General features: G+C 56.6%; 1 protein-coding gene across 4 annotated transcripts in view; it reads left to right on the top strand.

Annotated features, from left to right (window-relative positions):
• CBFA2T3 (CBFA2/RUNX1 partner transcriptional co-repressor 3) overlaps positions 1-23,651 on the top strand; it is a 57,162-nt gene that overhangs the window by 4,607 nt on the left and 28,904 nt on the right. The window contains exon 1 of one of the 4 annotated variants that reach the window (XM_081963539.1): positions 12,193-12,524. The exons of the other annotated variants lie outside the window; for them this stretch is intronic. The gene's annotated coding sequence lies outside the window, so the exon portion shown is untranslated. Of the gene's footprint in view, positions 1-12,192; positions 12,525-23,651 lie in introns of those variants that run through there. 4 annotated transcript variants of the gene reach the window in all.

The raw sequence follows: 23,651 nt of genomic DNA, 5'->3' as shown, positions 1-23,651 counted from the left end.
CTTGGGCTATCTGGACATCCCAGGACTCTTGAGCCAAAGCGTCTTCCCCTGACCTTCAAGTCCACAGGATAATGGTCAGAGAGTCAAGATAGTGGCCACCAATGAGATGGAGCCCTTGCCATTGTCATGGCTGCCATCTTGACTTTTTTGACCATACCCTGAAGATATTCTGAGGCTGCCCAGGTGCCCCTGAGCCTCCTCCTCCTCCTCCTCCTCTTTTCCCACAACTGGCATCCAAAACTTTCTGCATCTTTGCCAAGGCTGCCCGGCTGGTCTGTCCCAGGGCAGTGCCCCCCCATCCCATTGGAAGGGAGACCACCCCCATCTCCCACCGGCCAGGGACTGCCTGGCTCCCTTTCCCAGCGCCCCCACCCCCCGCCCTGTCAATTGATCCTCCACTTTGGCCCCCACGTGCCTCTTGTGCGTGGTAGATTCGTTGGAGCGGCTGCTGGGGGCTGATATGGAAATTGCATCGCCCGGGCAATCTGGAGCTGTTCACAGCCGTTGGGGGAGATAAGCAGGTGCTCACTCGGGAGCAGATGACTGCCATCCTGGTGAAAAACTACTTGAGGTTGGGCTCTGGTGATGGCGAGGGCGATAGGCGATGGAAGGGGGGTGAGGAGCGTAGGGAGGGCTCCTCCGCACCTCCGTGTTGCTTGCTCACTACTCCAGCTTTTATTTTCCTCCCTCCCTCTCCTATCTCCTCCTCTCCCACACTTGCTCCTTCTGTCTCCTGCCTTATCTCCTACTCCATGCCTTCCTTTGATTGCTTTCCCTCCTCCAGAAGGAATAATTTATTTGAACGCCTCTTTTTTTCTTTCTGTCGGCTCCCCTCCCCCCGCCCCTGTTTCAAGGGGATGTTTGCTGCTCCTTGGCATGATAGGATGATGGCAGATGGCAGGGCAGGGGATCAGCAGGCTCCCCCTGGCCTTTTGCAGAGACGGGCCCCGTTTCTGTGCATGGTTCCCCCCCACTTTCCCCCAGAAAGCCAAGAAGAGGGTTTGAATCCACAAATCCCAGTTACCCAGAAGGTTTCTTAGCCTTGAGCTTAGGGAGCTGTATGAAGCCAAGTTTGCTTGCTGCACCAAGTGGCCAACTGTATCTCAGTCAACCAGCTTCATGGCTAAGTAGACCATGGGCAACAGACTCCCCTTTGGGGGGAAACTCCAGCTGGGTGGCCTTGTGGCCTGCAGGCCTGAGGCAAAAGTTTGCATGCTTCCCCTCATTTCCCAAAAGCCCCTCGTGTCTGTCTGGCTTTTTCTTGAATTTCCCCCAGGGAGGAAAAAAGCACTCGTGAGTTGCTGTCCTGATGCAGCTGTGCAGTTTTCTGGGCAAAGGGAGGCCCTGACCAACTCTCGTCCTTGGTGGGAAGGTTTGGTGGGGCGTGGGCTGGCTCCTTGGCCATACGAAGGATCTCCGGTTCCACCCTGTCCTCTCCAGGACGCAGCTGGATCTCAGGAAGGCTACCCTGGCCAAGAACGGCAGGCAGGCAGGCCTTATCGCCCCAACCAAGCCGGCTGAGGTTTCAAGCAGGCCCCCGGCTGGAGCAGTGATTGAAGGAGTGGCGAAAGAGTTTTATCTGGGGGTGCCAGAAGGCTCGGTCTGGTAAATAAGGCTGCATAAAGGCATCAAGCCAGAAGGATGAGAAATGTCACATTCACACTTGCCTTTACGCAACTGCCCACTGGGGGGCTGTTTGGGATGCCAGGCTGGGGCCGACCAGACTCCGCTGAACCCCTCTGGAGGAGACCACTTCCCAGGACAAGCAGAGACTCTGGCAATGAGACTCTGTCCACCTTGAAGCTTTCTGGCAGACCCCAAGAGACCCTCGCTCTCTTTCCCACATCCTTGGAATGTCTCTCTGCTGGAACATCTGGAGAGCTTAGAAGCAACTTGTTCTCCTCCTGATCTCAGCCGGGAGGAGAATGACAGAAGAATCACAGCTGTTGCCTTGAGATGGATGCTGGGATGCAATGCTACCACCCCTGTGGGCTTTCTCTTGGCCCCACCCTTGGTCACCCAAATTGGCACCTGTTTCAGCAGGGCAGGTGGGGGTTGCCCAAGAACACCTGTGCTTTGCGTGTCCATGGTGCCAATCGGGGCCACCTGCAGCACTTCAATAAGCAAAGGATGGGAAGGGACTATCCCTCCAGATTTCAGGGGTGGCTGCCAGAGAAACAGAAGGGGCCAAGTAGGTCCTTTGTACACACAAGCCGAGAAGGACTCCAGATTTAGGGCATCTCTGCCCACATGACCGTCATGGCTGTGTATGGGCTTGCACAAAGCAGGGCCCAACCATGCCAAGGTGACCTCCTGTGGGCAGAGCCTCTTCAGTGCCAAAGGAATTTTCTGGGCTTCAACTTAAGCCTTGTGTTGACTCTGTCCTGGTGGCTTTTAAACCGCACTCTGTCGCTTAGCCTGTGATGGGAATCGAACTCCTTGCCCTGCAGCCAGTGCAAACCAGGATTTCCCCCAGAGGAGTCGAAGGGGAACCAAAAGGCCCCGGTTCTCCAACCCTTAGATCTGACAAAACTCCCCAAATTGAGTAGCTTAAAGTAGCCAGAAAAAATAGATTCTTGGTGGAAAGCGAGGAGTTTTTGAAAGAGAAATCTCTGGAGGTTCATGGAGACCCCCATTGCCTCTTCAGGCCTAGACAACAGAATAGCAGAGTTAGAAGGGACCTTGAGGGTCTTCTAGTCCAACCCACCACCTCTGGAGGCCAGTCGTTCCACTGATCCAATTGTTCTCACTGTCAGGAATTTTTTCCTTACCTGCAGATTGTTCCTCTCCTTCATCAGCTTCCCCTCCAACTCAGATCCCCCCTGAAGCCTGCTTCCGAAGGCAGGAGAAGAGCCCCCTGCGCCATTGGGCCTGAGATGTGGTGGAAGAGGATGTGAGAACCGGCCGGGGCAGTTTCTCTGAACCCACAATGGGGTTTTCCGTTACTCTACGTGCAACTGAAGGGGCTCCCTTCTTCTTGTGCAGAGTGAAACCAGAGGGGCTGCTGGAGGGGGGAATCCCCAACCCAAAGGAACAGGCTGGGCATACGCTGTGGATGCCGTGCGATGAGGTTCCCCGTGCAGTGGACTCACTGGGGCATGCAAAAAGCAGGTGCTGGGCCTCCCCCCTTGACATGCAGATCAAGGCCGCAGGTGTGGGGAGGAGCAGTTCTGCTATGGGGCTTCCAGCTGCCTGGTCTTCATTTCCTCCTTGAGGATCCTGCCTGCCTGCCTGCCTGCCCACCCTTGGCACATCTCGGGGGGGAGGGCTGGATTGGCCTGGGGGTTACCAGGGTGAGGGTGGCAGAAGAAGCCCTGCACCCCGGCTGCTGGTTTCCATCAGAAGCTAAATGACGGGGTGGGGGGGTGGGGGGGGGAAGGCTGGGAGCTGCCATAAAGCCATTCCAGTTAGAGTGCCAGGGCTCAGTGCTGCATATGCTCAGGGGCACCCTTTGTCTCGGCTTCCAGGGGTCAGAAGCAGCATTGCCCAGAAGGGGCTTTCTGCCCTGCCCTTCCGTCAGCTCCCCCAAAGTTTTGCAAGGCAGCTCCCATGCTCAGTTCTGCCACCCCAGTCTGGGGTGCAAACGCAAGGAAGGGAGGAGCAGTCACGTTGAACCACAAAGCAATGCCACCACTTTTCGCTTCTCTCTCTCTCTCTGTCCCCCTTCACCCCTCCCAATCCCTGCCAAGGAGGCATTTTTGTAGGAAGGCAGCCAGTCTGCTAAGGGCAGCCTTTGGCCCTTGCAGAAGAGGCAGAAGTGGAGGGAGGGAGAAAGGCAAGGCTTTGCAAGGAGCTCAGCTCTTCAGAGGGAAGGAAGAATAGCTTTTGCACCAATGCCCGTCAAGTCCTCCTCCATGCCCTCCTGAGAGCAGAAGATGCCACCTCCCAGGTGCAGGCCCGGCTTCCATGTTTGGGGAAGGACAAAGGAAATTGGCCAGGAAGGGCAACTGGAGCTGAGCTGGGTCACTGGCACAGGTGCTTCCGGGGGTGGGGGAGAGCAGCGCCCAACTGCCCGCTCCCTCAGCACCACTGCGACTCTCTCTATGGGGTAGAAGCAGTCGTGCCAGGCACCACGGGCCAAGCGTTTAGGATGAGGTGTGGAACTCAGCCACCTCTTGGCATCCTAAAGTGAGATCCAGGAGGGGATGTGCAGCTGAATGGCCGATGCTTCAGCGATGCACTTAGTAAGAGAGGTGGGGAAGGGTTCCCATCCTCTCTGCAAGTTGGCATCCTCAGAGCCCTGGCAGACCACAGCTGGAAGGCGGCTGGCCTTTGGAACCCCCCCCCACTTGTTTCAAAACCTCAGGCTGGTGACCCCAGTCTAAGGGAAGGCCAATCACCCTCTGCACCAGGTCTGACCTCTCCTGAGGTTTAGACTTGGAATCGAGCCCAGGTGTGTCAAAGCCGTTGTGAAACAGATCGACATGATGCGTGAACTGGACCAGGCAGCCCAAAGGAGGGAACACCTGGAAGCCCTGAAGACCCTAAGCAGGGCAAGGGAGGCCTGGCGGGGAAAAGGTGCAATTCGCTGGAGAATTCTGCTGGGGTCCTCCGTTGAGTGTCCTCCTCCCTTCTTGTCCCCTCCCTTTGCCGTGGGGCAGGGAGCCTGTTATCTGCCTGAGCACTGGGGCAGGCAGGGTGGGACTGGGAAAGGGAAGAGGATTCTGGCAGGGCAGGGCACCCCCCCCCCCCCGTGCCTCTGATAACAAAGCCCCGTTTTTAGCTTGGGAACTTGGAAAGGAGGCAGGTGGCCAAGGCCGGGTCGAGCTGTTGGCAGCCTGCCCACAAGGCGCCTCTTCTGTTCCATTCACAAAAGTGGAGGCTTGGGAGGGACAATGGTCAGGGCCGTCCGTGTGGACCTCGGACTTCAGATTAACATTTCAAGGACATCCCCCTCCCCCCCCCAAAAAACACCCTGGCTAAGGCTTGAGATTTGTCAAGATATTCACAACGTCGACAAAAAGAGGCTTCTGCTCCCGTATCACAGCCACTGGGCAGCAGGGCTGATGCCTACTTGATTCTCCTTCCTGTGCCAAGCAAACTCTGCCTGGGTTCACACGTTAGGCCAAGCTGTAAAAAATAGTTTGCAAACCGCAGTGAATGGATTCTAAACCCTGATTTGCTTCAAGCATGATTGCGTGACCAAGATACCATTGAATCCTATGCCGCCAGGGCCCCTTAAGGCCATGGAGCCAACCCCTGCCCAGCAGTCTTCTCTTTGCCTGAACACACACGCAACCCGTCGAGGGAGCCCCACCCGCCCTCTGTACGCGGGCTCTGCAGCCCGTTGCTCTTAGCATTGGCAAGGTATTCCTAAGGTTGAGAGGGAACCCGTTTCCCTGTAAGTAAAGGCCGCTCCCTGGGGCTCTGGGCTCCCGACAAGAGAAGGTCAGCCTTGACCTCGTCCTGCTTGATGCTCCTTCAGATGGTCGAAGGGCCTCCTCCTCTCCAAGGGCGGCTTTTGAAGCTCTGCCGTGCCATTTTCAAGCCTCCCTGGTTCAGTTCACACGGCACACTAAGCCAGAACCAAACCATCACATGGTGGCTTAGACTGTTAGGTCAATCCAGGTGTTGTTAAGAATCAACCAAGGTGTTGGCTGTCTCTGCAGAAGGCCTCCTCTCAGACCTGCCCATTTGGGGGATGTGTCCACACATCAAACTGATCGAGTTGGTTTAACCATGGTTTGTGGAAGAAACCACAACTGAACACTTGGCCCAACCCCTGAAGCCGCAAAGAAAGAACCTACATGAAGGCCCAGCATGCCCTCTGCCTTCTCCCTGTAGAAGCCCGGCACAAGAGCCCCGGAGGGGAGCTTCGGGAGACCAGTACGCCCCCGAAACAAGGCCGCCCTTCCTCCCCTCCCCCTCCCACACACACGTTTCTCAAGAACCAGCAAAGCAGACTTCCTGCCTGCCTGCAGATGTCACCCAGCCGGATGCAGCTGCAAGTGGCGATAACTCCGAGCAGAAGGGAGCTGCCTCCTTCCTTCGACCACTGGCTGCCTCCGAAGCCCTTATCTCCTCCGCACATTCCAGCCCGAATTAAAAGCCTTGGGAAGGGAGAGCTCTTCTGCCTCAAATGAAATTAAAAGGCTGCAACATGCCCTCTGCAGCCCGGCTCCTGGGATTAGCTGGGATTTAGACGCCGAGATTAAGACAAACACATCCAGGCCTCAGTGGGGGAAGCGCATTGCCGCCTGAATGCCAATTGCTCACCTAGGGCAGGGGAGCAGGAGGGGGTGCGCATGCGTGTAGTAGGGGAGGAGAAGGACGTCGAGTCAGCAGTGGAGTCTGGCAGGTGGGTTTCACTCCACACGTCCGTTTGAGCGCAGCCGAGGGAGCAGCTGAGGGCTTCCTCTGAACCTGCCCCAGACAGATTGTCCATATCGGGGCCTTGCAGGTGGAGGAGAAAGAGAGGATGCCCCAGGTCCCACCCAGCTTCCTTCCCGCAGGGTTAGGCCCTCTCTTGTCATCAAAGACCACCGAAGGATGTGACGGAGAGGCTGGTGTGATTTGGTGCCAAGGACTCACAGTCCTGGAGGCCACTTTCCCAGATCCCTTCCAGATCTAGACGCTTCTGCAGATGTTTCCCTAAACATAGGATAGCCTTTATTGTCCTGGTACATCGTGTATACAATGAAATGGGTTAGGGTTAAACATGGCATCTTAAGGCACTAATTCAACAAGCCACGTCATGGCTTAACCTGAAGCTGTCCAAGCCCACCTGCCCACCAGAGCTGCTCCTTCAGCCATCTCCCACTTGGGGCAGGACCAGAGCTCCAGAGGAAGCTCCCTTTGGATTCTCCCCCGTGGATACCCTGATCTGACCATCTTTCCCCTCCAAGAATTTGCATGCCAATTGGGTTGGGGGGTTATAAGCAGAGGAGTCAAAAACTGCACCCTCCTCGGCTCCATGCATCCCTTCCCAACCTTTGGGGCAATTTTCCAGAGATCGTGGGGGCTGCTGCAAGGCCAGATGTGTTTCCATAGGGGCACCCCTGGGCCTCTGCTAGGCCTTCAAGGCCGGACTCCATCTACTTCCAGATGCTTTGAATCTTTAAGATGAAAAGTTTCCAAGAATCCGACTTTTAAGCCTTGTGAACTTCAACTTCAGCTTCCTCAGCTGAAGAATCTTGTGAGTTGAAATCCTCCAAATGTTGCCAAGTTTGGAGACCCCCCCAATCTGTGAGAGGGGCAGCTGGGGCAGCACTGAGGTTCCTCACAAAGTGTGAACTCAGCCCCCTCGAATGTTGGGGGAAACTGAGGAGGAAAGCTTAGCTGGTGGGAGCAAGGATGGATGCTGGGAAGCAGAAGCCCAAAGCATCAACCCGGTATTGGTCTCTCTCTCTCTCTGGTTCTTTGCCCCAGAGACGCTGGGTTGAGGTGGGTGGAAGAGATGAAACAAATAAAAACCAAAATGAACACATCTTCACTCTAGCCCAGGGGTTGCAAGCTTGGGAACTTTAGCTGGCTGGGGAATTCTGGGAGTCGAAGTCCACAAGTCTTAAAGTTCCCAGGTTTTCACACCCCTGCTCTAGCCTATCCTTGTGCACTGGGTCTACGGCTAACCCCCAGCCCATAAATGAGGAGAGCTCATTTATGAGATCAAACATTGCTTGCCTGGACTTCACAACTCAATTCCAGCGAGCCTCTGCTCCAGGGGGCTGTCTCGGGGGGTCTGGTCCAGCCGGTGGTGAAATTCAATTTTTTCTACTGCTGTTTCTGTGGGCGTGGCTTGGTGGGAGTGGCAGGGGACGGATACTGCAAAATCCCCCTTCCCTCCCCACTCTGGGGCCAATCAGAAGTGGCATTTGCCGGTTCTCCGAACTACTCAAAATTTCCGCTACCGGTCCTCCAGAACCTGTCAGAACCTGCTGGATTTCACCCCTGGGTCCAGCTGCAAGTAGGAGGCGATCTTAGTGCAGGCAGCGGGGACTCACAAATATTACCCCACCCCACGCCATCAGTTGCTGGCCATCCAACCCAGCCGGAGAGATTGCGATTGTTCTTATTTTCTTTCCAGAGTAATGGAAGAGCGTCCAAGAATGCATTAGGGCCCCACAGAGAACATTTCTCCCCCGGGTGGATCGACTCCTCTCTAGCCCCCTGGGAACCAATGCTTCTACCAAGGCTGAGAAAGGCTCACACTGGCAGGCAGGGAGGGAGGGAGGGAGAAGGGTCCCTGCTTTTTAAAAAGCGTCTCCAGTTTCACCAGCTTGTAGCTGCAGAAAACAGCAGGGAGCTTGTGAAATTGGGGACCCTTCGGCTCTTCAGGAGGCAGAAGCAGCAACTCAGAGCTGGAGGTTCTTAGTGGTCCTGCCTCTTCCCCAGCGAGAGGCAGCTTTCCCCAAGCGGGGGCCACTGCCAAGAAGGCCCCGGAGGGTTCGGTGAGGATGCAGGGAAAGTGTTGTCACTAAAAGCTTTCTCTCCACCCGGGTGCTGGGAAGATGCCACGCAGGAGGAGGAGGAGGAGGAGGAGGAGGAAAGCATCTCGTTCTGCTAGCTTTGCAGCTTTGCCCTAATTGGCCCTCAGCACGCTGGGTTCGTAGAAAGAGCACAAAGCAATGCAGGTTAGTCCTCAACTTACAACAGATCGTTTGTCAGTGTTTGAAGTGACGGCAGCAGCCCTGAGAAAAGGTGACCACTGCAGCATCCCTGTGGCCACGGGTCAAAGTTCAGTCCCTTGGCAACAGGCTCCTGTTTAAGGGGGGGAGGGGGGCTGTTCACGTGATCCCCTTTTGCAACCTTCGGACAAGCAAAGTCCATGGGGAAGCCAGATTCACTTAACAACCCTGTTACCAACTTAACAACGGCAGGGATACATTAACAACTCTGGCAAGGGAAGTCATAAAATGGGACAAATTTCATTTAACAACTGCCTTGCTTAGCGACAGAAAACTTGGGTTTGGCTGTGGTCGTAAGTCAAGGACTACTTTTATGCTTCTGGTGCACTGCAGGGATCCGAAGCTCCAGTGAGAGGGTGTTGCTGGCAGGGTCTAAGCCAGGGGTGTCCAAACTTGGCAACTTTAAGACTTGTGGACTTCAACTCCCAGAATTCCCCAGCCAGCTGGCTGGGGAATTCTGGGAGTTGAAGTCCACAAGTCTTAAAGTTGCCAAGTTTGGACACCCCTGGTCTAAGCCAACATTTCTCAGCCTGGCCTACTTGAAGACGGGCGGATTTGGCTGGCTGGGAGTTCTGGGAGTTGGAGTCCACCCATCTTCAAGTGGCCAAGGCTGGAAAACATTGCCCTATGTGGGATCTTGCACGGGCCCCCAAGTGGCATCGCTGTTGGCTCCGGAAATCCCCACCGCTTCCAATGGCCCAGGTTGAGAAGGCTGCTCTCATGTTGGAAGGTTGGCATGCTCTTGGATGAGGCACAGCTGCCAATCATCCAGGCACCAGGCCTGCCCGGCTTCCCCCCTCCCCTCCTGAGCGCCACTGCAGGGGCTCCTGGGAAGAAGGCTGGTCGTCCTCTTGCACAATGTAACTGCTTGGCAAGCAAAAAGGCCTGTGAGCCCCCCCCCCCCCCCCCGGCTAAAAGCTGCGGTTAGATTGCAATTGCACTGAAGTGGTGTGTCTTGCATTTAACATTCCTATGCAGCTCGCCGCACAAAACCAGCGACAACAGACCCTCATTTCTCCCGGTGGCAAATTACGATTTCAATAGGCTGAAATTACACCCTGCGTGCAGAAATCAGGGGGAAGAAAGACCTGGGCTCTCCACACTGACATTCTGGGGGCAGAGAAAGGGAGGCTGCAAACCGATCCTTAAGCAGGACGGTGGAACAATGCCCGTTTTGTGGAGGTCTCATCTGGGACACAGCCAGGGACTCCCACCCCAGGTGATGCCGTGTGGCGGGGCAGGTGACGCTGGGGAGCCTGGGAAAGACAGGCCCGAATCTTCCTGGCTAACATCACGACAGGAGGGGCTGCTTTTCTGCCCTTGACAAAGCTCTTTTGTCATCCTTTGCCCGCCCCCCCCCCCCCGCTCGATGCAGCTGACAGTGTGGCAGGAGAGCTCTGTATCCAGAGGTATCAATTGAGAGACAAGCCACTTGCTCCTTCGCACCATAATACAGGGTGTCCTTTCCCTCCCCCCCCTCTTTCCTTGGTGCAATCAGACGCAGACCGATCGGAGCTATGCAAGCCCTGGAGGGGGATTCCTGGGCGGCAGCAGCGCTTGGGGAAATGAGACGGTCCGCCCGGTTTTATCTGCTGCCGAGCAGCATCACAACCGCTTTCCAATGACCGGCAGCGGCCAGCGATAAAATGCTTGTCATTTGAGCCCTGGGCCTCGCCTGCCACAGCCCTCCTTGCCCAGCCTCGCCAGGCCCAATGGGGAGCCGTGCACCGAGGCTTCTGGCAGGAGGGGCTTGCCCACCAGCTGCTGCTTGATCTGCTGTTGGGCAGGTCTCAAAGGGAAACTGAGGCAGCGTTTCACACCTTGCTATACCCCAGCGATGGCTGGAGGGATATTTTGTATGGAGGGAGGGAAGGAGGGAGATTGTGTGAAACTATAGAACGTGATGACTATCTGATTCTACCTAGAAATGGAGCTAGTGGTCAATTTGAGTTGGGAAGCAGTTTGACTGACAGAAGAAATCTCACCTTTGCAGGGAGCAGGAGGGGAGGGTCAGGATGTGAACCCCAGCAGTGATCCTGACGGACAAGGCTGCAGCCAAGGCCCTCTAAGGAGGAGAGCCATGAGGAAATTGTGCTTCTTTTCTTTACATATCCAACGGCCCATCTGGCTCAGGGAGTTGGCCATCTCTCCCGCCCTCAGAGGTCACTTGTCCACGGGGCCAAGATGTCCTTGGTGCTCTGTCCTTATCTGGGCCAAGGGCGGCTCAGCCAGCCTTCTGTGGCCAATGGGAGACATCTGGAGGCTCACCCACATGGAGAGGGAGGGTCTCCTCCCCAGGGATCTGCTAGCTGGGATTCAGGAAGAAGCAGGCGGCCTTCAAGGCTACAAGTTGGGGGAAGAGGGGAGGGGCTGATTTGCTTCAAGTTTGCTCAGTCCCTTTCAAGGTATCCAAGCTATTGATGGCATCAAATTTGGGTTAGCTCTGAATTGTTTAAAGAAATCCTTCATCCACCCACCCACCCATGCAGAGTCCTGGATCTTTGAGAGAGCAAAGCTTCTGAGCCCCACTACCGGTTTTCACAGGGGCACACCGTCCTCCTGCCTGGTCACACCCCAGCTAGATTAGACAATACAGGACCCCCCCCCCCCCAATGCCCTTCCTCCTCCGGACAGGACCAACTGGAGAATGGCTCTCTCCGTTGGAAATGCCCGTGGGTGCCTTCCTTCTGCCTGGGCCAGGGGTTTCTGAGCCTACACCGAGTGTTTTTTGAGTGGCCTGAGATAAATGCAGCCAACTCGAAGCTTGCTTAGCTAACGGTGGCTAAAGGGACCCCGGCCCAGCACAGGCGGGCGTAGGGCCGGAGTTGACCTCGCAGCCTCCGGAGAAGTGACTTAGTCCGAGCGGGAAAGCGGGCAGAGAGTGGGCGCCCCCAGCTAGGCAGCCGAGCGGCGGCGGGGGAAGAGTGGAACCGCTGCCTTCGTCCGAGCCCCCGGCCCGCCGCCAGGAAAGAGGCCGAGCGGCGCGGAGCTGCCACCGGGTCCCTGGAGCCGGGGGGGGGGGGGGCGGCGGCGGGGCGGGCGGGCGGCCGTTGCGGCGGGGGTGGAGCGCCCCCTGCCGGGCGAGAGAACCGCCGCGCGCCGCCCGTCCCGCCAAGCCAGCTGTCGGTGCCGCCGCCGCCAGGGCTGCATCCGAGCAGGCTCAGCTCCGCACAGCGCCGGCAGCCGCCAAGCGAGGCAGGCGGGCGGGCGGGCGGGCGAGCTGGGGGCCGCCGCCGCCGCCTCTCCGAGCAGCCGCCCGATCCCCGGAGCCAGCGCCGCCTGCCAGAGCCAGGGAGGCAGCCCAGGGCGGCGGGGGCCGGTCCGGAGGCAGCTCCACCACCGGCGCGGGACCCCCTTTCGGCGCCAGCCTCGCAGGGCCGAGCGAGGCGCGGAGGGCGCGGGGGCTGCCCTCGCCAGATGGCCCGCCGGAGGGCCGAGCGGAGGAGGAGGAGGCGGCGGCGGCTGCAGTAGCCGCGAGCACCGGGGAGCCCAGCAGTCAGCGCTGCCGCAGCCGTCGAGGAAGGTCGCCGCCGCCGCCGCGACTGAGAGGCAGCGCCTGAAGCGGCCGCGCAGATGCCCCGTCCCGCCGCAGCGGGGCTCCTGGCGGGGCGGGCGGGTGGCGGCGGAGGGCGCGAGGGCAGCGGCCGGTGAAGGAGCAGCGCGCGCTGGGCAGCGCCACAAACCAAAGAGCGGCGAGGGAAGCGGCGCTTGGCCGTTGCTGCGCTCCGCTGTCGGGCCAGGGAGGAAGGCTGCTGGCCCGGGGAGCCGCCGAGGCAGCCAGCCGACGAACCGGACCCCCGCTCTCGCCGGGACTTGGAACGTTCCACTCGGGCGCCGCTTGTGGATTACCCGCCGCCGCTTCTTGGAGAGTTCCCTCGCCTGACCAGCGGTCCCCGGACGGTAAGTGTCCCGGTCGCCTCCCTCCCTCCCCCCTCCCTCCGGGCTGGAGAGGTCCGGCGCCCCAGCAGCAGCGCCAGGGTCGTCCCCCTCCCCGAAGCATCCGCGGGCGGTCGAGCACTTCCGAACAAAGGCGGGAGCTCCCCGCGCCCTCCGCCCGGAGGGCTTCAGACCACGGAAGAGCCCCGGAGCGAGGCAGGCAGAGCCGGTGGCGGGTTATCCTCCCCCCTCCCGCTCCCGGATGGCCGTTGTGCCGAGGACGGCCGGAGCCCCGACGGGCTGCTCGCTTCACTTCCCAAAACGCCTTTCTCGAGGCTTGTGGCGTGGTAGAAGACCCTGCCTGCCCGCCCCACACCCGCCCTTTCTTTGCGGTCTCCGGGCTCCCGGCAAGGCGGCGCCGTCCAGCGGGGGATTGCCGCGCAAAGCTGCCTCCAAGCGCGCATCCTGAGCGGAGCGCGGGGAACGCTGCCAGGGGCCGGCTGCGACCGAAGAGTAGCCAGGAACCTGGAGGGCGGCCACCTGTCCGGGAAAGATCCCGCCGATGGACCGCCTTTGTCTGCCCTTCTGCAACGCCGCCTCCCACCCGGAGGGGCCGGATAGAAGACTTGTTCATGGTTCCCTCTGCCCCCAGCCCAGGGAGATCCGGGGAGGTTTTCTGGGGACCTTCGGGGGTCTGGTTGGGGGATGAGAAGTTAGGGTGGACCTCCTGCTGGGAGGGGGCTCTTGAGGCTGTTCTGCTTCTCCCTGAGCAAAGCCTGCAGGGCCAGGGTCTGAGGGAGGGGGTCCCACCAGCCAGCTTAACTCCAAAGCAAAACTGCTTCCTTCCTCCACTGAGCCTCTTCTGAAGTCAGCTTTCTTTGGGGAAGGGTCCTGCGAGGAGGCGGAGGGCACTGTGGCTTTTTTGCTGAAGGGAAGGAAGCCAGAGGCATCCAGAAATCGACAGAGGTTGATGCTGTTGGGTTGAAATTCCCCCCTCCCCCAAGGAAGCCTTGGCTGCTCTCTTGGTCTTAGCTGACAAGTCAGGCAGCCACCCCTTCCTGCCCCACAGCTTTGCTCCCCCTAACAAATAGTGGTTGTCCCACTGAGTCACTGGGCAGCCTTAGGCTCCTGCTCCAACTCGGCTTATTTCAGGGGGCGCTTGAGCCTGCGTGCAGCTACAGACCGGGCGTTAGCAAGCTAGAATTTCTGGGCTTCTAAAACAGGTTAAGTCCCAACCAAGAGATCAAATGCTTTTGGCTTTTGTGTGTGAATTCGGCCCTTGACTGAAACCTTGACTGGCCTTGCTGATAGCCAGGCACTCGTCTCCTCTGAAGGGGGAAGCTCTGCTATGTCTCCCCTTAGCCTCTTTGCGGGTCCTGCTAGCAACTTTCCGAGGATGTCGGTTTATCTGGCTGGCGTCCTGCTCTTTTGGGAGCTGCTGATCCCAGTCAAGTCCGGAGCCTGAGTTTCAGCAGCAGGAGGAGCAGCTGCTCCAGGGAGGCTGGCCGGCCAAGGGGTGCTGAGGCTTCCAGGGTGCCAAGCCAGGCTCTGAGGGGGGTTGCAACAGCTGACGTGATGTGCCTTCGCTTCCTCCTGTTGGCGCCTGATTCACCTGGGGACACCTGGGTGCAAGCGCCTTGCCTTCCCAGGCGACTTCTCGTGGTCTTCCTCTATAGCGCCGGACCACCCCTCATTTCAGAAGCCAGGCACGAGCTGGGTGAGCAGCGTCAATGAAAAGAATCTATTGAGCGTGAGCAAGATAGACCTTTGCGATTAAGGCTTGGCAGGAGCCATAAATCAATTCGCTACGGGTGGGGAGGGGCTGGTGGGTCCCACACTTCCTTGCCTTCCCTTCCCAGAGAGGGCAGCTCAGGGCTCCTGCCTGGTGGAATGGCCGCTCTCCGACCCCCAAATCCCAGGGGGAGCGATTGGGCAGGGCTCCTAACAGAGGCAGGTGGGCGGGGGGGGGGGAGACAAATTCCCTTTGCCCATGCTCAGAGGGGCCTTTTTCTTTATTATTCTCCCTTTGGGTGCAACTCAGCTGAATCTTTCTGTTGGGACAGCAGCTGGGAGACCCACAGAACAGCTTTGACTGAAAGTGGCCTTGTGTCGATGGGGGGGGGGGGAATGAACCAGGGAGGTTCAGATCTGGCCATGGGTGTGTTTGTGAGGGAATGGTTGTGAGTTTGTGGAGGGCACCCACGTGCAACCTCAGACCCCCTTAGAGCCAGTCTGACCTCAGGGTGAAGACACCAGGCTAGAAACCAGGGGGCAGTGAGTTCTAGTCTCGCCTTAGGTATGAAAGCCAGCTGATTGAGTTTGGGCCAATCACTGGCTCTCAGCTCAGCCTACCTCACAGGGTTGTTGTTGTGAGGAAAAATAGGAGGAGAAATTTGTGATGTACATGTTTGCCGTCTTGGGTTATTTGTAAAAATAATAAAGGCGAGATACAAATAAATAAATAGTGAAGGTTGTTTAATTAGGAAGGATGCAAATAGTGTTAATAAATTCCAACAGGAAGTTTGTGGTGTCTCCATGCACCTGAATTGCAATCCCTGGGCTTTTATGGGATGTCGTGCTGCGTCCATCCCAGGAATTCCAACCACATTTGCAAAACATTTGGCTTAGTTGGGAGGGACCACGTGGCCCAGATGCTATGCTGACAGGCCCACGCAGGTCCCAAAGTGAACCCATGGCTGTCAGTGGCAGGAATGGACAGAAGGGATTCAGCCTAAACTGGGGGGGAGGGGCTGGCCCAAAGTCACCCAGCGGTCTTTCATGGCTGAGGGGGCAGCCCATTTCTTGCCTGGTGCCTTCCTCACTAAGAACAAACCGGCTCTTTTAAATGCAGGGTGTTCTCAAGTCTCCGCGGTTTTTCAGCCAGCGATGCTCACCCAGTGCATCTCCCCCCCCCCCGGATTTCTTTTGGAGGTGAGGGTGGGACTGTGAGCACCCAGGGCTCTGGTTCTTCTCCAGGCCTCGGTCTCTTATGGGGCGCTGAGGCTCATCCTGGCATTTTGACAGCATCTTGGCTTCCCAAGCAGATGGAGAAGGTGGAGCTGCAATCTAGCGGAGTGGAGCACTTTTTGCCGGGGGAGGAAGCAAGAGACGGAGGGGGGGCTGGTGGGTGAAACAGGATTTGCCTGGGAATCTGCGCCCTCCTGTCGTGTGCAGTTCCTCTAAAGGGAGTGTGGATTTTGCTTTTCAATGCAAGGTTTAAACCAGGGATGTCCAATCTTTAAGACCTGTGGATTTCGGCTCCCAGAATTCCCCAGCCAGAGTTGAAGTCCCCAAGTCTTAAAATTGCCACCCATTGGACACCCATTTTAAACTTTAAAGCTTGGCCGTAGGTTGATAGCACTGGAGATAGCTTTCCTAATAGCAACCATTTGCAAATGAGAGAGTTTCAGAAAAGATATTTAATTCAATTCCATTCAAAGCCTTTGTTGTCATTGTACAACAAAATTGGTTGTATACTCACGTATACTTTACTCACTTTCTTTACTCACAATTTATTCACATGAGCAGAAGTGAAGAAGTAAAAATAAGAGAGGAAGGGCAGGGGGAAACTTTGCTTAAAGCTTTGGATGGAATTCCTGGGCAAAGGCTTATGATCTTTTATAGTTTTCTGCCCAATCAGCTACCGTGTTTTCCCGAAAATAAGACAGGGCCTTATTTTCTTTTGCACCACGAAATATGGCCTTGGGCTTATTATAGAGGGAGGGCTTCCGGACAGAGAGTCTTCCAGCAGTCAGCCCACAACCATAGAGCGCACTCCTAGACTCGGCAGCCGGGTTTTGGAGTTTGGAAGCTGAAGAAGAAGTTATGCTCGGCGCGCGGCACTAGCGGCACCCTGGCCCTACAGGGAGAGCTGGCCCAGGGCATGGTGAGGCTGGGAGGCATGCTCGCTGGGGTCGGAACAGGCGCTCGTGCAGCCCCGCTCTCCAGCCGGGCAGAGCTCCATGCACTGACCTAGGGGGTACCCCAAATGTGCCAAGCCGCGGGAGCTGGGGGCGGGCAGAGCGCCACGTGGCTTGGCGCCTTAGGGATACCGCCTAGGTCAGTGCATGGAGCTCTGCCCGGCTGGAGAGGGGGGTTGCTGGGCGGCTGCTCGTGAGGGTGGTCACCTCATGGTTACTTCACCCCTGAGGCTGTGCCCGGCTCTTCGGGAGCCAGTTCGCGAGGGAGCAGCCGCCCAGCAACTCCCCCCTCCGGCCAGCCAGAACGCCATTCCCCAACGTAGCGGTATCCCGAAGGTGGCAAGCAACTGTGGAATTGCTGAATAAAGCACAATCCATATGCACTACATGCTAAGTCAAAACTCACTTTACTGCTTAGGACGTGGGTGAAATCAGAGTGGGGGGGGGAGAGGTCGAGAGATTAGCTAAGCTTATCTGGATTGTGGCCAAACCAAGGACCAACGTGGTTGTATCTGAGAAGCCACGTCCTGGTCCTGCCTTCGGCCTCGTCCCCACCCCCACCTCCTGCACACAGCCTGGCCTTTCTCCTGTCCGTTTCCCTGGCCAATCAGGGAACCAGCTGCGGTTTGGGCCGTGGCAAAGCCAAGGCGGAGTTGCTGGAGAAACGGACAAACTGACCTGTTGCTCAGAGCCTGCTTGGAAGGAGAACTTTGCTTTGGCTCGCTGACCTGGCTGGCCTGGGAGCAGGGAAAGGACTACAGAGTGGAGAAGCCCCAGCTGCAGCCAGGAGTGGGTGGGTGGGGGCATTTTGGAGACACAACGGGAGGCAGAGCCCTGCTTGACTTGGAACGAAGTGCCTTCCGCCTGTGGACATTCTCCAGACTCACCTGGCAACTCCCGGCTGAGAAGCTCTTTCAGGACCTGGACGGGGGGACTTGGGAGGGCTGCCTGAGCTGGGTGCCTTGTTCCTTTCCTTTGTTCCATCATCAGGCAGCCTGGTGTAGGAAGTGGTCAGCCCATTCATTCCCAAAGGAGGGGTCCCCGTGGCTCCTGCCCAGGGAAAGGCACTGCTTGAATGGAGCCTCTCTGAATGTGTGCTGAGGAGAACTCTGCCAGCGCTGCTTTGTAAAGTCCGCCGTGTGGTTGAGCTTTGCGATCCCCTTCTAGGGTGGCGTCCTCTGCGGACCAGGGCTGAGACAAGGTGCTTACAGGATCCTCATGCCCGGATTGGGCACCTACATTATGTTCCTCCATGGGTCCCTGGCTCCATGAGGACTAGCAGCTGGCATCTTCCTAGACAGAACCCAATGGCCGACACTTCCCTCCCTGTGGACTTTGCTGTTTCATGGGGGAGATGGTCTGCCCCAGGAGTCCCTCCCCCCCCCACAGCCTCCTTGATGGCTATTGGGGGGGGCTGTTTGGGGCCCTGCAGCATCTCCAAGGGCCAGGCAGGACATCGCTCTTGGCAGCCAAGGAGGGTGCTTGTGTGCCCAAGTGCCCAGCAGCCTTAAAGAGGAAGGCGTGAAGCTGTCTCCTCATCGGGGCCAAAGTCGCCATGGCTGCCCATTGGTTCTGAAAGGAGGCGCCCAGCTCCCGGGCTCTCTTTGCCTGGGCACGACCGACAAGATGGCAGAGTCGCTGCGTCTCCTGGAGATAGAAAGGTCCAGCTGCTCACCCTCGGTCCATCCAGCCAGGCTCTCTGCTGCCGAAAGCCGAGATGCGCGATTTGCACAACATGAGCACCTCTTAGTGGGCTGGAGAGCAAGTGGCACACAGAATGAGGCCCTGGCTTTGTTAGCTGCCACAGTCAGTTGAGAGAAGCGGGAGGGGGGCAGCCTGTTGGGGGTCCTGTTGCTGCCGCAGCCCCTCCTACTTAGATCAGGGCTGGGTGTGCAATGGGAGGCAGCATGCTCTGGCTTCTCCCCTTCTTCTGGTTGTTGCAGGAGCGGGAGAGAGGGAGGTCCGGGGAGAGGCCAGCCATCAGGACCGAGAAGCCCCCTCCTCCCAGTTCCCTGAAAAACTATTTCTCCTCTCAGAGCCACAGATGGTGCTTCTCCCCACAACTGTCTGTTTTAGCCCTTGGCTGATTTGGAGCCTCTCTTGAGGGGACGGAGGACGGGGGGGAGATGAGTAAAACCCACTCCGGGGTCCAAGCTGGGCCTTCGGGATGGAGCTGCTTGCAGATGTCCAAATCACCAAGAGCATCTGGAAGTTTGTTCCTCTGAGAGAGGGTGGGGGGAAGAGCTGGGAAGTGGCGCGAGAGAGATTTGCTTCCTATGTATGTCCTACGCATGGCTGGTTGGGGAATTCTGGGAGTTGACGTCCACAGGTCTTAAAGTTGCTAAGGTTGAGCCCCCTCCTCCCCCTGCTCTAGGTGCATGGAAGTGAGTCTCTCCACGTTTGCATGTACAGAGGTGCCTTTTATGCCCCCTCGCCAGCCAAAGACAGCCTCCTCTTCCTGGTGCTCTTCGTGACACCCCCGAGGTGGAATTTCTGGGTGCAGGAAAGTGCAAAGAGGTGGGCAAAGCTTGACTTTCCAAGCAGGCGGCACAAAGGTCCTTCTTACCCCAGCTAGGAATTGCTATGGCAATGTCCTCGTCTTGCTTTCTCTGCCTCCCCCAGCCCTGCTTCTTACACTCAGCCCAGCTTGCTCCATCTGCTCGCTTGGAATCGTTCCCACCGCCAGGAAGCAGGCAGGAAGAGGAGAGAGGGGAGCCCAGCCCTCCAGCGCTGAAAACGGGGAGTCTGTGTATGTGCTCCAGACGAGGGCTACAATGGCCCCCTCTGAGTGGACCTGGGAAATCCCCCCCCTCAACACACCCACAAGCAGCTGCAAGGTAGACTGCCTTGGAGTTTGTAGGCTCCCTTGCTCCTTTATAGGTTCCCTTTCCCTCCTCTTCCTCAGTTGGTCTCCACGCTCTACCATTGCCAAAAAGAGAGAGACGGGGAGAAACATTATTTCTTCTCCTATTTTCTCTGCTTGTGGGGCACTCAAGGTTGCCACTGCCAACTGGGCAAGCCAATACATTGATGAAACAAACGAGCATCCAAAGATGTACATAAATAGGGGGGGGGGGTCTGAGTCCATTTTCTCTCTTTGCTATTCCCCATTTCCTTTGCAGAAACAAGCACAGTTAAGAGGTCTGGGAAAGTCCCAGGAGCTGCATTGCCCAGATAAGGGAAACGGGAGTGGTTAACGGTGGAGTTAATGGTGGTTGGCATGAAGAAATTCTGGCTGTGTGGCTGGTGGATTATGGGGAGAGGCTCTGGATGATGGGTGATGTGCCTTAGGTGAGCACAGACAGACAGACATTCCTAGGAAGGCAAAGAGGAAGAGCTGCCAAGGGTTTTGGGCAGGCGATGAGGGTCTCGTGGTCTGGCAGAGCCCGGGAGTAACTGATTGCTATTGCCTGGCACTGCCTGGCATTGCCAATCGGTGGGCATCCACCTCCCAGCACCTCCCAGAAGCAGGCGGACAGATCAGCCGTGCAGGAAAATGCCTGGAAATGAGTCCGAATGACTGAGGTTGATCTGCAGGAATTAAGCAGGGTTGAGCCCTGGATATTCTGTGGATGGGGGACTCTGGGAAGTGCCCGCCTGGGATGCCCTTTCCATGGCCATGACATGTGTCCATGAGATCCCCAGGCCTCAAGTTCAACTGGAGGAGATGCTGCCGTTCTGCAGCAGCTTCTGAACCTCCAGGTGGCCTACGAACGTCCCACCTGTGCTGCTCCCTTCCTGGTTGGCCTGCCTCTTACGTGCTCAGCACCTGGGCAATGCAAGTAGCCCTTGACTTACAGGCACAATTGGGAGAGGAATGTCCACTGCTAAGCAAAGCTAAGTGAGTTGCTCCTGATTCCACACTCATTTTGGCCTCGGCTGTTAAGCGAATCATGGCGGTTGTTCAGTAAATCGTGTTATTAAGTGAATCCAGCTTTCCATGGACTTTGCTTGTGGGGAGGATGACCCAGAAGGTCACAAAGGACCCTCAGGAGGCTGCAACAGCTGCGCTGGTTACCAAGTGCCCAAATTTTGATCAGGTAACCATGAGGATGCTGTAATGGTTGTAAATGCGAGGACTGGTCTTAAGCGACTTTTTTTCACTGCCGTCATAGCTTCGAATGGTTGCTACACCCTTGTTGTAAGTCGAGGGCTTCCTGTACCCCAGTTGAGATCTTGGGTCATTTGAGCTGGGAAGCAGGGACCTCCCATGGGCCATCAGGTCAAGCCCTGTTCAGTGGAAGCAGAGTTTTCTAAGCATCTGCAAAGCGCTCTCTCCCTGCAGGGCCTGAGGGTGGCAGGGAGCCCCCCCACTCAACCCATCAGGGTCTGGGCACCTTCTAGACCAGAGCCAAGAGCAAACTAGTTTCCCTGGGCATGCCAAGAGGTGGGGGGGCAGGCTTCTTTTGCGTGCCTACTTCCCTTATTCCCATGCCATCCTTGCTGCTGCCTGTATGTAATTAACAGAGTAATTAAAAACAGGATGAGTTAATTGGTATTCATTTATGTGGCAGATGTTTTTAATTGAGATACGAAACAATTTACCTGTTTATATAAACAATAGTGAACGAAAGCTTGTAAAACAGAGGGCTTCCTCTCCCCCCAGCTTCCAGGTCCAGCAGAATCAGCATGAACCCCCAGCTCCCCTCCCCAAGTCCAAAGGGGGTTCGGGGAGAAGTCCCTGGGGGCCATGGGGGCCAGGCTGAGCCCTCAGCCAGTTCTGTGTATCCGAGCTCTTTCCCCCCGTTCCTTTGCCTCTGCTGGAACTCTTGATACATCTGGGCAAGAGGCAGAAGCTGGTGGGTTCCCTTCGGCCAGGGGTGGAGAAGATTTGCCAGGAAGGCATCTGAGCACACCTGTAGCTCCAGGTTGAATTGTGGAGTGTCTCTGATCTGGGTTGCTTGTTTGCTTACAGACATTTCATTGCCCAACTAGGGCATGTCTTAACTCAGGTGGCACTGATGATGTTCCCTAGTTGGGTAACTAAACATCTGTGAATGAACCAGCAAGCTCAGTGAGCATCAAGGAGTCCCCAGCCTTAACTAGATTCTTTCAAGGCTTATCAGTCGGCTACTTTTGCACCAGGTATGAGAGCCGGTTAATGCTTGGCTAGTTTTCTGTAGCAATGGGTGTTTTCTGAGCCTCTCTTGCTTGGCTCATTTCAGCTTCAGGATCTGCTATGAGCCAGGAGATGGGTCAGGATATTGTGTGTGTGTGAACACAGCCGGTGGCTTTCCAAATGGTCTCAGCTCTTCCTCTACCATGTGGAGGGGCCTGTCCTGCACAAGGGCAGCCCTGAGAACCTCCTTGAAACTTGGGGGGTTTCGCCATTTGCACCAAGACAAGCACATTAGAGAGAGCCTTGCAAGACAGGCAGTTGCTTAACTCCACTGACCAGCAGAGGAGGGAGAGAGAGAGTGGGAGAGAGAGAGAGAGAGAGAGAGAGAGAGAGAGAGAGAGAGAGAGAGAGAGATGGGATGGGATACAGGTTTTCCATCAGTCACAAATACATTTTTGTGAGAACCTCTGTACAAACAAGAATGGGGTTGGGAGGCTGGGTAGAGACGTCCAATGAAGTTGGAGTATTTGAGGAGCTACTCACAATGTGGCCCTTTGTGGGAAAACACACTTGGAAAATTGAAGTGGATCCTCCCAACTTTGTGCAGACTGATGGGTTGAACTTGAATAGCAGAATAACAGAGTTGGGAGGGATCTTGGAGGTCTTCTAGTCCAACCCGCTGCTCAGGCAGGAAATCCTGTACCATTTCAGACAAATGGTTGTCCACCTGCTTCTTGAAAAACTCCAGGGATGGGGTACCTGTCCATGGTCACTTGCTTTAGTAGTGTGGTGGTGTAGTAAGTCTTCCTTGGCGGCTCAGAAGATGTTTTCTGATAGATGGAGAGCTGGAGAAATGGATAGTTTGTCTGGAAGGAAAATTAGGATTTCTGCAGTGTAATTCACTTCAAACCGGTCGCTTTACGTTCCTTAAGAGGGCAGCCTTTCAGACTGCTTGGCCTCCTTTTTCTTCCTGGCATTCATGAAGTCATCTAAAGTTGAGGTCATCTTCTCTTCAAGTGGTCAGCCTGCACTGGGCCGGTTGTAGGGAAACCAGACTAAAATTAGGCATGCAAAGAGGTCTTTGCCCTTTAGTGGGAGGATTTAACAATCCAAAGGACATTTCTGGATGGGGAGGGGACGGCAATGATTAGGACCACACCAGCCTTGGTAGTGATGGTGGGTTTCTCTCCCCCTCCCCCCACTGAGGTCCTAGGGAAGGGAAACGGGCTCCTTCAAGAGCAAGCTGGATGCCAAGACGGCACTTAAAATTGGAAGGAGTTTTGTTTTCGAGACGGAGAAATCACAAGGGGAAAAGAAGAATTTCTCATTACCAGATTAAGCAAGTGAGCCCTGCTTATAATGCCTCCTCTCTGGGGCCTGGTCTTGGGCCATCTCTACCAGCTCGGTGTGGTGTGAGGTGTCCTGCCCTCCCAGAATCCAAAAAGGGCTACATTTTGCAATGCATTTTCCTGACTGCTGCAACCCTCGGAGACAGGCATGGGGGGGGGGGGTGTCTCTGTGTGTGTGCAGATGAGGAGCAACCACGGTGACATCAGCAGCTTCCTTGGCCAGCAAATGCTGCTTCTCCTTCGGGTGGCAGAAGGGCACCAATCCTGATCCTTCAGCCTTCTTGGCATCCTGGCAACCTTGGAGGACAAGCAAGATGGAGCAACGGAGGCTGCTAGGCGAGCTTGGCAGGCTGCCGGCACCGAGCAGATGGCCGGCAGCCCAGCCGAGGGGAAGGCTAGCTGGTCTCAGGTGTGCTGCGTGAGTCCTTGAACGGGCCCTGGGAAGACTCGGCATCCTGCTGAATATTGAGGAGGGGGCGAGATGGACGCCCTGATTTCCCATCTCAGCAGGTAGGGAATCACTCCTGTCAGGCCGTGGGCCAATTTCTTACTAGCCCTCGGAGTTTTGCATTCCCTCCGGTGGCAAGGAATAAGGGCAATGCTCCTTCTGGCTACTCCCACTCGGACGGCTTAGTGCAGGTCCATGCAGGAGGAGGCCGCTGGCTGGAAGGGATTCCCCCCCTCCCCTTCTGCAAGGAAGCGGCCTGCGTCTCTCTCCTTCACCTGGAGGAGCCTGGAGGAGGAGAGCCGGGCTGGTTGTGGGGAGCCAAAAGTCGGCAGGGACCTTTTTCGAAGGGATGGATTTGATTAAAGGGCAGAAGCT

This window comes from Natrix helvetica (genome assembly GCF_964273705.1).
Source record: "Natrix helvetica genome assembly, chromosome: 10".
Classification (NCBI taxonomy): domain Eukaryota; kingdom Metazoa; phylum Chordata; class Lepidosauria; order Squamata; family Natricidae; genus Natrix; species Natrix helvetica.
This window is presented reverse-complemented; position numbering and strand designations above follow the sequence as displayed.